We start from the raw sequence: 17,478 nt of genomic DNA on the forward strand, positions 1-17,478 counted from the left end.
AATTGATAGCCGAAAAGAATCCCCAGCAGAGAGAGTCATATCGGCAGCACTCCAATCCCCAGCTAAAAAATGAAATAAAATGAGAGAGTCTTATCGGTGAAAACCTTCACAGGCACCATAAGGCGACGGAAGATGAGAGAAGTAAAACGAGAGAGTCTTATCGGTGAAAACCTTCATAGGCACCATAAAGCGATGGGAGTTGAGAGAAATGAGAGAGTCTTATTAGTGAAAACCCCTTGAAGGGCACTATGAGGCGACAAGGCAATTTTGGCGGAAAGGTTCCGCATTTGGCAAAGAGTTGAGTGTTTGTTTATCCCCAGCAAGATGAGGTCGTCCGAAAGATTGATTGATACAAATAGACTGGGTTGATTAATCTGGAGTGCACGACATGATCGTTGGGATCGGTTGTATCATTTATATAAGTTCTTTTCTTTCTTTTTCCCCAGCATTTGTTCAGAAAGACTTCTTCTTTTTCTATTTTTTGAAATTATCACTTTTTCATTTCTTGGTTTAAAGACTTTACCTCCCCAACAGTTTGTTTTTGAAAAGGATTTTCAGAGCTTACTACCAGTTGCCAAAGTGGTGCAAAGCAAAATGCAAATAGGACAGGCTAAAGATAAGGCGACAAAGCGAAATGAAGTTGGTCAAAAGACCAAATGATGAATGGGTCTAGATCCCAAGAGGACCAAATTTCCAGGGGAAGTTGGAGAAAAACGGAAAAGCAACAGTTAAAAGGTTATAAGTATCCCCAGCAGATTTGCGAGATACAGGAACAACTCCGACAGATTCTCGACCAAGTTCCGCAATGGTCGGACAACACAGAGCGGGGAAGGAAGAGAGAAGAAAAAACATCCCCAGCAGGAGTATCATCCTCAGCAAATAATATCATCCCAGCAAGTTTTGTAATAAAACGCAAAGCATGGAAAGGAAGAAGGAAAAAAAACCATCCCTGGCAGGAGTAGCACGACCACTCACCACGTTTTAAACTAAAAAAAAATTCTTTGATTTGAAGCAGGGAAAGGAAATGTTATTGGCAATGGGAAGACGTGGCCACAAAGAATATTATCAAACTAGGGCAGAAAATTTTCTCTCGTTGCGAAAATTTTCTTGAAATCAGATACCCACTTGGGGAAGATGGAAGATAACACAAGTTTTGAAGGAAGTGGAATCCCCCGCAGTTTACGGGAGAAAGAATACAAGTTTTAAAGAAAGCAATCTTGGAAGAAGCAAGATAACCCAAGTTTTAAGGGAAGTGGTCTTTGAATCAATATCATCCCCACCATCGTTAAAAGGAGGAAAGTAACTAGTCTCAAAGGAGGAAGATAATTCCCCAGCAGTGTTATTCCGGACAGGTTTTAGAGAAGTGAAAACACCAGCTTGAGGAAAGTAGTTTCAAGTGGAAGGAAGGCACCAGCTTTAAAAGAAGTAGTCTGTGAAGAAGGAAAATAACATAGTTGTGAATAAAACACCGGTGTTGTCCCCAGCAGTTTTCGGAGGAATAAGACACCAGTTTTGAGGGAGGCAGTTGAAAGAAGATGATTCAAGTTAAAGAAGTCAGGAGCCCGCCTGGAGAATGGAGGCTGAATTATTTTCAAAGTTGTTGAGGAAGTCAGGAGCCCGCCTGTAGAATGGAGGTTGTTAAATTTTAAGTTGTTCAAGTCAGGAGCCCGCCTGGAGAATGGAGGCTGATTTATTTTAAGAAGTTGTTCAAGTCAGGAGCCCGCCTGGAGAATGGAGGTGTTACATTTTTAGAAGTTGTTGAAGTCAAGAGCCCGCCTGGAGAATGGACGTGTTACATTTTAAGAAGTTGTCGAGGTCAGGAGCCCGCCTGCAGAATGGAGGCTGAATTATCTTAATTTGTTGATGAAGTCAGGAGCCCGCCTGGAGAATGGAGGCTGAATTATTTTCAAAGTTGCTAATGAAGTCAGGAGCCCGCCTGTAGAATGGAGGTTGTTAAAATTTTAAGAAGTTGTTGAAGTCAGGAACCCGCCTGGAGAATGGATGTGTTGTATGTTTAAGAAGTTGTTGAAGTCAGGAGCCCGCCTGGAGAATGGAGGTGTTACGTTTTGAGAAGTCGATGAAGTCAGGTGCCCGCCTGGAGAATGGAGGTGTTGTATTTTAAGGAGTTGTTGAAGTTAGGAGCCCGCCTGGAGAATGGAGGTGTTATATGTTAAGAAGTTGTTGAAGTCAGGAGCCCGCCTGGAGAATGAAGGTGTTACGTTTTGAGAAGTTGTTGAGATCAGGAGCCCGCCTGGAGAATGGAAGTGTTACCTTTTAAGTGGTTGGTGGAGTCAGGAGCCCGCCTGGAGAATAGAGGCTGATTTATTTTCAAAGTTGATGAAGTTAGGAGCCCGCCTGTTAGAATGGAGGTTGTTATATTCAAAGATTGATGAAGTCAGGAGCCCGCCTGCAGAACAGAGGAATACATTCCAAGAGCAAGTCAGAAGTCAGTAATGCGGAGGGTCACAACAAAAATACCCCCAGCACGAATCCCACTTCAGAAATCGGAAAGAAGAGTACAAGAGCAAATCGAAGATAGATAAGATTTTGTAATCATTAGTTTAGTCTAACTTTTGTTTTCTTTCTAGCAATGGTGTAATAAGGAGGTCGAAAAGTAGTGGTAACAACATGCAACAACAGTGACAGCAACATCGCAGTCCCATGGTAGTCCCAGCTACCAAAACTTCTCGAACTACATTGACCCGATTCCCTTTTAGCCAGGGATATATAGGAAACCTTTGAAGCAGAGGTTCGGTCAAATCTTTTCAAAAATGCTTCACACGGAGTATTCCAACGGGCAAAAATCGCTCGTATCCGCTCACTTTATCTTTGCACGGAAACTCTTCATGTTTCTGGACAAAGAGGGGCAGCTGTGAGCACGTGATTTTTGCCCTATGAGAACTACTCCCAAAAATTCAAAATAAAATAATTTTCCTTTGTGTGCAATTTTGAGAATTTTCGTGGCATTTTTGGATAATTATTTGTATTTGTCTGTGCATGTTTATTTATTAGATTAATAAAAAATACAAAATATGTTGCATTTGCATTTAGGATTTAATTCTACAATTAGGAGTAATTAAGTTTGTTTTACAAGAACAAAAATCATAAAAATAATGTACGTTGTAGTTTTAGCATTTAATGTCCAAATTGTGTAATTTTATCGTTAATTGCTATGTAATTCTGTCTTAATTGTTATTAAGAGTTAATAAGTACTTTTATAAATTAATTTAGTTATTGGTTAATTTAGAATTTTTAGAATTTTAGTTTTATTTTAAGAAAAAAAAATCAATGGAAATAAAAGAAGAAGAAAATCGGATTGGGCCTTTTCTTCAATTTTAAACCACAGGCCCAAAGAACCAAACCCCCACCGGGTCGACCCGACCAGTTCTGCCCGGTCCGCCCCATAACCCAAACGAACCCCAACCCCCCCCTTTTTCTATTTTTCATCCCCTAACCAAAAGAAAACCCTAAAACCACTCGCCCCTCTCTCCTCTTCATCTTCTCCAAACCACCCCCCTTCCCCCTCACCTCCATGGCTTCCCTTCTACATCTTCTTCATCCCCATTGTCCCTCACGTCAAGCAGTGCTGCTGCTTCACCCATCGTCGTCCAAACATCCACCCTCCATGACTGCCCTCCCGTCTTCATCTTCCCCAAAACGACCACCGTCGACGAGCCACCAAAACAAGCTCCAGCCAGTTCGCCATGGGCGCTGCTTCTTCTTCTTCATCAGTCACTACTCAACACACACACACATAGTCCGTCGACCATCTCAAACAGCCCCACCCCTCCATTCCCGTCGACGAACCACCATAACCCAACGTCCAGCTCAACCATGACCATGTCCCTCTCCAAACCACCATGCCTGAGCTTCGTCTTCAACACCCTCACGACCAGCAGCTCCGTCACACGCACAGTCCATCTACGAACCACCAAGTCGGCGACGAAACCAACCAACCTCACCATCGTTACCACCCCAGCTCCCCCACGACCTGAAACAGTTGTCTCCCAGGCCGTCTCCAAACACCAGTCATCCCAGGTCATGCTCAGTCATACGTCAAGGCAGTACGTCGAGGCTCCATTCGAGTCTGTGTCTGTTAGTCAAGCGTCGAAACAGTGTTGCGAATGAAGTTGTGTTTCATCGGAAGTTCAACATTGTTCGACGTCGGATCGTTAGCATAAAGGTTAGCCATAGTTCGTTCACGGATTTTTGTTGCTTTTTAATTGGTTTCGTTTTAATATGTGGTTTCATGTTTGATAAAATTTTCGCATGAAGTATCCTACGGCATGTTCGTTGAAAATTATATGTGTGCGCGTTTCGCTACTGTTTTGAGTTCAATTGATGATCGAATTTAGTGATTGAAATCTACTTGTTTGTTCTGATATGAATCTGACTCTGTTGAAGTAATTCATGAATGTTGCTGATTAGGAGTTTGTTTAGTGAGTTTGTTTATTCAGAGTTTGTTTATTAATTGGATAATTGATTAAATGAATTGGTTATAGCTGATATGGTTTTGGTACAAGTTCAAAGGGGATGGGGTAGAATGGTAATTTCAGTAGTTTCAGGGGTAATATGGGAAATGAGTCTTAAAAATGATTAATTTGAGTGCTCCGTCCACTAGGTATTAATAATATTAAAATAATACCTAGTGGGGGACAAGACATATGATGGTGGGAATTAATACATTGTTTAATACATAGTGGAGGGACAAGACATATGGTAGTGGGCAATAATGCATTGTTTAATATAGTGGGGGACAAAGCATACAGTAGTGGGGAATAAGGGAATTAAATAAAGACAAGACATGTGGTAGTGGGAACTAATACATTTGTTTAATATAGTGGGGAACAAGGCATGCAAATGTGGGGAACAAAACATAATGGTATGAAAAGCTTAAAAGAGGATTGATTAAAATATGTTGCCCATACCTGTTTTGGGTTATAAATAGGGTCATTTCAAGACAGAAAAAGGGGCGGGTTTTTGGAGGAAGAAAATCGTTTCTCTTCCAGTTTTTCTTAGAGTCTAGGCTGGATTTTTAACATTTAAAAAGTTCAGTAATTTGAGAGTAAGAGACATGCTGGTTTTTGAGAGGAAAAAAAAATTCTAAAAATCTTAAAAGAGTGCTGGAGAGTTTAAAAAGAGGAAACAAAAAGAAAGAGAAGGTTTTTTCATTGCATCTGTAGGAGTAACTCGAATTCGGGACGGTGAACCTGATTCCTTTTTGAATGCTTAATTGGTTCAGTGGTCTACGAGTTCAGTTTTGGGTTTAATACACGCGTGGTTGAGTCTGTTTGTGGTGATGTTGGTTGTTGTTGTTTAGTCTTTTACAAACTTTTGGGGTTGTTCTATCGAGCTTGTTTGGTTTTCTTCAAATTTTTCTGAGCCTCGAATTTGGTTTGAACTGCTGCTGTTGGGTTGCTGTTGTTTTGTTGTGTTACTACTGTTGTTGATTGCTCCTTCATCTTCTTGTATTTCCATTATCCAGGTACATGTTCTAAAGCTCTCAAATTTAATGGAAAGGCAGTAAAGAGTTGTAGGAATGGATTTCTGAATGTCTCCTGTTTCATTGTATTTAATTTAATGTATAAGAAGTAGTTCACTTGATATCGCATAGCATGTATTAGAATGACTTTGGAATGCATAAACTGGACTGTTGAATCTATTTCTACCAAACATGTGAATATCAATTGTAATTAACCTTAGTTTGTTATTACTAGTTATGAAATATAGTGTAGTTAATTCTTTTTTTTTCAGGAGTCGTGTAATAGTTTCAAATAGGTTATGCCATGAAACAGGTTCAAATAGTTCATGGAAATCAGCATGTTGGTTTAATAGGGTTAGTTCTGAAATTGCGAGTTCACTTGAGTAAGTAACATCATTTTAAATAGCAATGTGAATAATGTTAGTAACTAATATTCTCGAATGTTAGTAATTGATGTTAGCCTGATGTCGGTTTTTAAGCATTGACGCATTTCTTCGACAAGTCGTAAAAAGAGTTTAAAAAAATGGCTTTGTATTACACATAGTCAGTTCCAATAGTTCAATTCATCTAATAATGTTAGTTTAAATTAATCAAAGAATAGTTAGTTTGTTTTGATATTACTGGGTGTCAATCTCGTGTTCTATTCATAATCTCAACTTTAGTGTTATTAGCTAATAGAATAAGGAACAATACAATCTCCCTTGAGTAAGCTCTATTGCAATTCTCCATTTGCATTTTTCTTAATCTACTAAACAATAAGAGGCACGAGCTTATAAACATGTAACTAATTAGGACCTCTTCTCTTTTATTTTAGAGACGAACTTAATAGAAAAATGTAGTCACTTTAGGATTGTCTTTTCAAAATAAACGAGATGAGCCTCGCCTAGTAAAACTCACCGATTGCGGGGCCCTCACGATTGTATATATATTAATGACTTAGAACTCGGGATCGGCCGCTTAGCAAATTTCACGGCCTTTTTTCCCAAAAGTAATAACGCGTTAATCACTGTTAGGTACGTACTTTTAATAATTTACTTTCTTAAACTCGGGTGCACATTTATGTGACCCAAATCCGAATCTCAACAAAGTCGAAATGTGTTGCTAATCACGGGTACATTGATTGTGACGTGGTTCGAGATGCATTTCCATGACGTTGCAAATTCCTTTAAAAGTAATGAATGAGACGAGCCTCGACAAACAAGAATACACAAACTGCGAGGCCCTCAACGGACAGTTATTTTAAATGCTTAGATTTCGAGACAGACCGCATAGCGAACTTTACGGATTTTCTCAAAATAACAACGCGTTAGTATCCTTAGGCGCGTATTTAATAATGTTATCTTCCTAAACTTGGGTGCACATTTATGTGACCCAAATCCAAATCTCAATGAAGTTGGAACGCATCGAAAATTACGGGTACATTTATGTGGCGCAATTCGAGATGCATTCTCACGACGTTGCAATTCTTTGAATAAATAATAACAAAAGAGGTAAACAGTCAAAATATTGCACATAGGTTCATAATTGTATAAAATCAGATAATCAAGCCGAATATGACAGTTGAGCGACTGTGCTAGAACCACAGAACTCGGGAATGCCTAACACCTTCTCTCGGGTTAACAGAACTCCTTATCCGGATTTCTGGTGCGCAGACTGTTAAACAGAGTCATTCTTTTCCTCGATTTGAGATTCAACCGGTGACTTGGGACACCACAAATCTCCCAAGTGGCGACTCTGAATCTTTAAATAAAATCACGTTTCGATTGTCCTTTAATTGGAAAAACTCTCCTCTGCACCCCCTTTGCGAGGTCGCGGGTGAAAAAAGAGGTGTGACAACTATAAATACCTTGCTATTTCATTAACACAAGGACAGGAACACTCTTAGTTCTAAAATGCACTCACACTCGAAATATTCTCTCTTACTACTTGTACTGTGGCCTGTCTTCAAAGTCCTGCTACCGATTTTTATTGTATTTTGCTTCTTTGAACTGGTATGTTCTGATTAAGATTTTAGCATCACAATAATATATTTACTTAATACTTTTGCCTTCTTGTCTGCCTACTGCTTTTGTTTAATTCAGTACTCTATTCTAGCATGCTGTAATTTCTTTGTTCCTATTCTGAATCTATGTATTGTGTATCATAAACCCCTACCCCAATGTGTTTGATATTGATGGTTTGTTTGAGGCATGATAGTATTGAGCATTGCTGTCCATGACTCAAACTTGATCCCCTAGGATTCTAACCTCGATGTCTTCTCTAGTATTGCATGTTCTGGTGGGCTAATAAGCATGCCAGCATCTCCTATTGTTGTGCATGCCCAAAGCTGACCCTTGCCCAAGTACATAGGCTCTCTGCAATAAGTTCCCGACCCCAGACCCCTTTTTGTGTAAAGTTATCAACTCTGTAACTGTTTCCCATCACCCCTTTCCCTTTTCTTTACTTCCTTAGTTCTTAAAGTTTTGTTTCTGCACTTCCACTCTCTCTTAGACTTAAGTTCTGCCCCTACTTGTGAGCCTTGCCTTGGGACCCATGATTTCCCTCTGAACTTGGATACTTGAGGGCCTGCACTTCCACACTGCACGTGTCCCTATTCTGGTTTTGAAACATGGGTGTGAGCACTGCCCGAGGTCCTATTGAGGCCCTTAGGGAACTCTGACACACTCAAGTTGAGAAAGGCTTTGGATCAATGGTCTTTGAGTTGGTTTATCTCATAACTCAGACAGGAAGTCAAGAATCAGGCTTCCTCTGGTTGTAATTCTTTGTATTTTCTTGATATATTTAGTATTTATTCTTGGTTTGTAATATTTTGTGATGAACATTTGGGGCTGGCTAGTGAAAAAAGGGGAGTATTTATGCATGTCAAGGGTAGAATCCATGCCTATATGACTGTTTTAATTCTGCATATTCAAACTTCACCTAGAAACCATGCCTATAGGACTGTTCTAATTTTGCATATTCAAACTTCATCTAGAAACCATGCCTATAGACTGTTCTAATTCTGCATATTCAACTACATATATAAATCATGTCTATAAGGTTTAAAACAAAGTTTCTGTATTTAGATACCATGTCTATAAGGTTTCTGCAATTAGATACCACGCCTAAAATCAGTAATGCATAGAAATCATGCCTATAGGGCTCGAGCAATTCTGATTCATTTTCATTCACAGTCAATATTAGATGTAAAATTAGTAATCTGCAAAACCTATAATCAATTTGTTTAATTCTGCATCTCTTTTGGAGGATTTAAGTCCCTCACTTAACCAAGTTTAACAAGTATGCATATAAGATTTCAAACGATTCATTTCGAGCCTTACTATTTCATCACCTTCTAAATTCAGTAGATATCATGCCTATAGAACCCCGTCTAAACACTTAGGCAAGCCTTAAAGTAATAATTGTAAACTAAATCTGCTTCTATTAATTATTACAACCAGCAGGCAGGCCTGATTCAGACTTCTTATCTGAGTTATGTAATAACTCAATCTGCCTCAATATTTAAATTCCTTCGTCTTTAATATTTTAGTCAGACCTAGCAAGTATGTGAAAGTCATGCTAATTACATGCTTTCTTTGTTTAAGGAGGTATATATGAGTCTTTGTTTGTCTATATGTTTTCCCCCCAAATATGCAATATGTGTTTTGTATGTCGCCTTAGAGTTTTTACCTTTTGAAACTTAAAATAAGCCTAATATCCCTCCCTTTTTATGATTAGTAGTCCTAAGTGCCTTCGGGACTGATAGAAGTGAGACGGGTAATAGCATACAACAAGTAATCGAGACCAATCCCCGCTATAAATTCCTTAACAGGGTGGGAAGGGTAGATATGGATATGATGACCACGCGCTAATGTCACGTGTAGCCCCTAATTAAGGAGTGATTATCGGACATTGTGTGGGGTGATCCATATTTGTAATATACCTAGGACCCCCTTCCATTTTTCTTTATTTCTTTCATCATTTTTAACTCCTTATTTTAAAAAATCAGCTTTTCTAATTGTTCTTTCAAACTTTGTTTACTTTCAAACCATTATGTATTGAAATCCCCTCTTATTTGAGCCTTATTTGCTTATATGTTAATTGCACTCCAAATTCATAATAATTGTCTGGTCAGGAACCACACTAGTGGATTCTGAGGGGTGCCTAACATCTTCCCCTTAGAATAATTTCAAGCCCTTACCCTATCTCTGGTTATTCAAATCAAACTCTTTTGGTGTCCTAATGCACCCTAATCATTAGGTGGCGACTCTTCAAATGCAAACCCAGTTCCCAAAAGGAATGAGTTGTCACTCCAAATGTTATAAACCCAGACTCCGTGAGGAAAAAGGGGGCGCGACAATGTGCAGAAACGTACTCACACTACTCAGATTGACACCAAATTTTACGGGCAAGTCTTAATTGTTAAATTGGACCTTTACTGGGCTCCGAAACCAACATACGAGCCCGATACCAACGTGATCAATCATTATTTAGTTTCTTTAAATCCTTAAAATTTCAGTTTAATAATTTTTAATAAAAATTCATTACGAAGGCTAGGGACCTCGGAATTCGATTCCTGGCATACGTCCAGGTCCCATATTTCCTACGGACCCTCCAGGACCGTCAAAACACGAATCCGGGTCCGTGCTAAAAATGTTGACCAAAGTCAAACTTAGACTTTTAAGAAAATCTTAAGGAATCAAATGAGCTTATTTCAACCCAAACTCTTCCAAATCTCGAACGAACCATCCCCGCAGGTTGTAAATTAATTTAAGCAAGCGCGGAAAGTTTTATTCAGGGGGACAATGTTCTAAAAAGTAAAACGACTAGTTGGGTCGTTACACCGGAAGTTGGAGTAGGTCTGTAATGTCGAATGTGACTTGGGTGCAAAATTTGAGTCAATCGAATGTGATTTGATAGGTTTTGGCATCGAATGTAGGAGTTTGAAATTCTAAAGTTCATTTAGTTTGGAATGGGGTGTGATTCATGAATTCGGTGTTGTTTGATGTGATTTGAGGTTTAGAGCATGTTCATAGGATGTTTTTAGACTTATGTGGATGTTTGGTGTGGAGCCCCGAGGGCTCGAGTGAGTTTCGGACGTTGGGGAGGATGAGAAAAACTCCAATTTTTTTAGTGTTTCTTGGCAGTAGTTGCAGGTCTCACAAATGTGAGAATTTGTTCGCATTTGCGAGAAGGGCTTCGCAATCGCGATGGAGCCTAACCTGGGGCAGAGTTCGCATTTACAACCTCAGCAGAGTCTACATTTGCGACTCCTTGTTCGCATTTGTGACCTTGGCAGTGGAGGCCCATGTTCGCATTTGCGATGGTTTTGTCGCATTTGCGAACCAAGTGTCGCAAATGCGACACTTGAGGCCTGTGCACAGCCTATTAATTGCGAGACTTAGACGATTTAGCTCATTTCCTTTCATCTCTTGGGCGATTTTTGGAGCTTTTGGAAGAGAGTTTTCACCTAACACTTTGAGATAAGTAATTTCTACACAATATGAGTTAAATACATAGATTATGGGTAGATTAACATGTAAAAATTGGTGAAATCAAAGGTTTAGATAAAAACCTAGGTTTTTGATAAAAATGAGATTTAACCACGAAATTAGTTATGAAATTTAGTAAAAATCATATATTTGAGTTCATGGGGTTATGGGTAACAACTTTCTTTGAAAATTTCCACAATCCGGACACATGGGCCAGGGGTAAATTTTAGAAATTTTGCAAATAGGCTTGGGAAACCACTTTAACAGTTGGGATATGAACTTGTGAGCATGTATTGATTATTTTATATAATATTTGACTAGTTTCAAGTCGTTTGGCACCAAATTCTTGGACCGGAAAGTAGGCCTTGAGAAGAGGTAAGTCTCCTTTCTAACCTTGTAAGAGGGAATTAACCCCACAGATAAATTGCTTTAATATATATGCTTCTATTTGTAGGGGATATGTACGCACGAGATGATGAAAGTCCGTGCGTAACTACTATAATGCTTGATGTCCGAGTAGTCTCGGACCCAAATCATGTTATACTTGCGATGTTTGCAACCTATTTATTAATTTACTTGTTTAAAACATATCAAAACTTGATAAAGGAATTAAAAAAAATTAAACTGTATTTACTTGATCGTTAAACTGAATTGGCATTTTTTTGGAATAATTGCTCCTTAATAAATCTTGAATTTGTTGTTATAATGTATTTTCTCTTTTGTGGAGCGGGCCCAATGCCTCAATAGCAGATAGATACATCTATGGTTCGTGTCGTTCGACCCTCGGCAGTGCACGGTTTTAATATTTAAGTTGGATCGGGCCATACAACCTCGACATGATTTGCGTATGATTGAATTGGTTGCTCTGAAAGATATAATAATTGATATTTCTTCAGTGTCCTGAGATACAAAATGATGGCTGATGAAAAATAAATTTGAAAATTTCTTATTGATAAAAGATTTGTTTACTTACTTCATGATATTGAGCTTATAGCCATCCTATGTGATCCATGCTTAATTATATCATTGGTACTTCATTTATAACATATAGTAAGTGTCGGATTCGACTTCTCGTCACTACTTCTTTGAAGTTAGACGCGATATTTACTGGGTACGCATTGATTTACGTACTCATACTACACTTGTTGCACATTTTTGTGCAGGTATATATATGTCTAGTGGCCTTGTGAGAGCAGATGCGTGTTTAATGCGAGGACTTAGGTGAGCTGCATTCTATATTACGACCCGCAGCCAGCAGAGTCTCCTTCAGAGAATTTATATTTTCTTTCCTGTCCAAATTTGTATTCCGGACAGATGTTGTATTTTATTTTATTTTCTAGTTGATGTTCATGCACTTGTGACACCGGGCTTTGGGATGATTATGGGTTGTTCAGTATTGAAATTGTTAAAAACATTATTATTTACTCTGTAAATTCCATCTTTTACTATTTAATTGAAGAAAATTATGATTTCAAAAAATATATTAAAATGAGAACTAAATTAAGTATTTATTGTTGGCTTTCCTGACAACGGTGTCTGGCACCATCAAGACCTTTAATGGATTTTGGGTCGTGACAGATTACATGATCCATCTATTGAAACCTCCAAAATATGAATATTGATAATATGTTTACCGAGCTTATTACTGAATTATCAATTGAATTATATTACATGAAAATGACGAGACTGAAAATTATTTATGAAAGGGCATTTTTATGATATTTTCTGTTTAATATACTAGCATGTTTTCTGACTTGTCCCCAATAAAAATGGTTGTAGTTAAGTCTTATTACTCACTATCATGGCCCCAAATGTCCGGTCGTGATGGCGCCTATCATAGTACTAGGGAAGTCAACCCAACAAGTAACCACAATGAATTCTTTTTATAAAACTATTTTTCTAAAACCGATTAAGTCTCAAATTCTCATATGAAATATATAAATCAACGGGAATATGCGGAAATCAATACAAAATATACCAACATAACCCAACAATCCGGTGTCACTAGTCATGAGCCTCTAAATACAACCAAGATACTGTCTAAATAATACAAAATAAGTCTTCTGAAACAATAAAATACTAAAATAGGAAGGAGGAAGGCAGGGCTGCGAACGTCGTGCACCTACCTTGCGATCTCCGGTAAAGCTCTAAGAGTGTTGGAAGCTCACACTCTGATGCTCAGGCACCTGGATCTGCAAACAAGGTGCAGGGAGAAACGTGAGTACGCCAAATCAGTAAGTAACTAAAGTAAATAAGGTCTGAGTGCAGTGACAAGCAATTTAAAATCATATAAGAGTTTTCAACGGAAACATCAAGTCAAAATCAGTAGCTCCATAGCCAGTTATATCGTAAAACTTCAGTTTCAATTAAAACACTTTGAAATTATTTATTCAATATTTTTCAATAGAGGCTCAGTATAAAAAAGAGTGAAAACAGCAAAATATCATAAACGGGCCCCTCGGGCAAGGTATCACTCATAAGTATAGCCTCTCGGGCAGGCCTCTCAGTCACTCGTGACTCAGCTCTCGTCAATCAATACTCACGCTCAGCACTCCGGCTCATTAGATATCTCATAATAATAATAATAATAATAATAATAATAATAATAATAATAATAATAATAATAATAATAATAATAATAATAGTAATAACTGCTGTGGTGTGCAGCCCAATCCATAGTTTATAGTCGACTATGCTCGCTGGGGGTGTACAAACTCCGGAGGGGTTCCTACAGTCCAAGCGTCATATCGATGCGGCATGCAGTCCGATCCATAATATATAATATCACTACGGCGTTCAACCCGATTCATAATGTATATATAATCCTCACCATTAGGTCCCCAACCTCTCTCAGTCATTACCCTCGCAGCCACTCAGGCATATCAGTGAAAATCAGGGAATTCAGCCCAAACAGTTTTCATATATTAAGAAGTAGAGTGATGAAACTGGATTTAACTAATAAACAGGTAAAACATGACTAAGAATATGTTTTCAAAACAAATAGAGTGAGGAAAGTGGTAAAAATACCTCTAAGGGTCTAAACAGGTCGGCACAAGGCCCCAAACATGGCGTACAACCCAAAATATAGTATCAATCTCTAAAATACGGGATATCATAAGGTTTCAAATCAAATACGCAGATTAATAACCACTACGGGACGGACAAATTCATAAATTCCTACCGTTGCACAACCACACGCTCGTCACCTAGTATGTGCACCACCTCATTTATCAAAATAATACGAAATATCGGGGTTTCATACCCTCAGGTCCAGATTTATAATGGTTACTTACCTTAAACCGGATGAAATACTACTCTGCGACGCCCTTGCCTCTCGACTCAGCCTCAACTCGCATCGAATCTATCCAAAATCAGAATTACAACATCAATATATGCTAAGGGAATGAAACTCATGCGAAAATAATCAATTTACATCAAGAATCCCGAAATTGGCCAAACCCGACCCCCGGGCCCACATCTCGGATTTCGATAAAAATTACAAAACTAGAATACTTACTCTCTCACGAGTTCATACATACCAAATACATCAAAATCCGACCACAAATGACCCCTCAAATCCTCAAATCAAAGTCTCCAATTTCAAACCCTAACTCCCCAAATTTTAGACTTCAAATCCCACTAATTTCATGTTTAAACAAGTAAGAATCAACATAGGATCGAGTTTTAGGTTCAATAATCTTACCTCAAAGAAGTTCTCTTGAATTCCCACTTCAATCTCCCGCAAGAAGCTCCAAAACCGACTCAAAAATGGTGAACTATGGCGAAAAATCGCGAAAATGACCTTTTAAACATTCTGCTCAGTGATTTAAAATTCCTTAAACGCGATAGCGAAAAATGCCTCGCGATTGCAAAGCACAAAACTGACTGCCCTCATTTTAACCTTACGCGATCGCGGAGCTCTACTTTTGCTAACTTACGCGATTACGATCCAACCAACGCGATCGCATAGAGCAATCTCTCCACCTCACACCAGCTCCTTTTCTCCGACGCGAACGTGACATTGACCACGCGTTCGCAAACAACAATCTCTCAACCAATCACGATCGCATACTGACCTTCGCGTTCGCGCTGAAAAAATTCCACCTCTTCCCCACAAAGCCTACGCGATCGTGGACCCTTTTACGCGATCGCAATGAACAAATGTCTGCAACAGACCTGAAGAAAAATCTGCAACTTTTCAAACATGAATTTTATCCGTTTAACCACCCGAAACTCACCCGAGGCCCTCGGGACCCCAACCAAACATGCCAACATATCTCATAACCTCATTCAAACTTGTTCCAATCTTCGGAACACTCAAAGCAATATCGAAACACCAAATCATCTAATTCAAGCATAAGAAATTCCAAAACTTCCAAATTCTACTTTCGATCAAAAAGTCTATCAAACCTCGTCCGAATGACCTGAAATTTTGCACACACGTCACAAATGATACAACGAACCTACTCCAACTTACTAAATTCCATTCCGACCCCTATATAAGAATCTCCCCTATCAACTGAAAAATGCCAAAATTCCAATTTCGTCAATTCAAGCCTAAATCTACTCCGGACCTCCAAAACACATTCTGATCACGCTCCAAATTACCAAATCACCTCCTGAAGCTATCCAAATCATAAAACCCCAATTCCGAGATCGTTTACTTACAAGTCAACTTTCAGTTGATTTTTCCAACAAAAGGCCAACTTAAGAGACTAAGTGTCTCATTTCTCTATCATAATACAGCTGAACAAGGCATAAAGAAGCAGAAATAGGGGGAAACGGAGCGGTAACTCATGAAACGACCGGCAGGGTCGTTACACTCACTGAGCTAGCGACTCATTCCCCGCTATATTTTTTTCAGAGACAGCAATTGACGGAGGCGGGGATTTCATTAGTTAGAGCGCACATGTTGATATTTCTTGGTGAGCCTCACACTTGTTAGCGTGGGCGGAGTTTTTATTTATTATTATGGTCTTTTTTTGGAACTCATAGAGTCGCTCCATAGTCATTCTTTTAGTATCATGAGTATTCTTTCGTTATTATGGACTTATGATGAGTATTGCACTTTCTTATTGAATTTGGAGATAAATTAATGTTTCTAGTTATTAGTGGATTGATTAGTAATGGTGGAGACTTTGTTTTGGTTAATTGATAAGTTGTTGATTGCCTGGTTTGATATTAGGATGGATGGTTGTCGATTTTGAGATAGGAAATTTTTTGGATAGTCCAAAAACAGGGGAAATTCTATCCATTTTTTTGTAAAATACCGATAAAGCTTTCTTGGAAGCACTTGCTTCTAAGCGCCGGTCACGATCCTAAATTGGGTCGTGACACCTCCTTCCCTAGACGTAGCTATAAATAGTGAGCTCAGTTATCATTGTAAGGAAGAGGAATTTTCTGGAAACTAATACACTCTATCCAAAGCTTTATACAATTTTATCTTCTTGCTTTTTGATTTCATTATTGTTGTACCCGGAAGCTCTGCTCCTGAAACCACTGTTTCTGTTATTGTTTCTCCATCTCAAGGCTAAGTATTGCATATTTCTCCAATCATCTTATTATTTCAGGATCAAATTAATTCATTTGTCTAGAAACCACGTATAAATTCAACTGTATCGTTTTACGGGTAAACAGTAGCAACTAGCAACAGGGACGACTGCAGCATTCTAGTGACAGGCTCAATTGAAACTATAACTTTCGACGTGGAATATAAATTTATTTGTAAAAATTTATTAAAATTATAAAAATAGTAGATATTAACCTATAACTTTAAACATATAATATGTTCAATTATAACAAAATTTAAAAGTTGAACTTATAAAGTGTAAATTTGGAATACCCCTCTGCCTAGCAAAGTGAAATAATAGCTTGTGGATCTCAAACCCTTTATTAAGGTATTTCGTGAAGTCTATTATGTCCTTGTTTTAACCTTTTTAAATTTTTTATTGCACTGCTTACTGCAACCTAAAACATTATTGATTTAGCTTCTTCAAACAGATATTTAGCTAATAACCTCTCGTTCAGGTTTGAAACTAGTTAAGGTTATATGACTACAGAAAAGAAAAAGAAAAATGATTATACATATGACAGACATACCACCTCCACTATATATTTTCATATTTGTCGAACCCAAACAGAACTCTTATTAAAGACTTTGTAGGCTAAACCCAACCAAAGCCCACTTTCGTCACATGCCTTCAAATACAAGTCGTACTTTCAAAAGTTAGAAGAGCTAATTCTCAACTAGCAAAATTGAACGTTAAATTGCAAAGTGTGAAACATTGGTTATGATTAGGGGTGGGCATTCGGTCGGTTCGGTTCGGTTTGAATAAATTCGGTTCGGTTATTCGGTTTTCGGTTTTGTAAATATGATAACCGAAACCGAACTGAAATAATTTCAGTTCAGTTCGGTTTTTTAAATTTCAGTTCGGTTAATTTTGGGTCGGTTTTCGGTTTGAACATTATCATATTGGCTGGGCTTATTCTGCTTAATAATTGGACTAATTTTTTGGTTGTTTCCAA

The sequence above is a fragment of the Nicotiana sylvestris genome, chromosome 2, assembly GCF_000393655.2.
Source record: "Nicotiana sylvestris chromosome 2, ASM39365v2, whole genome shotgun sequence".
NCBI classification, from domain to species: Eukaryota; Viridiplantae; Streptophyta; class Magnoliopsida; order Solanales; family Solanaceae; genus Nicotiana; species Nicotiana sylvestris.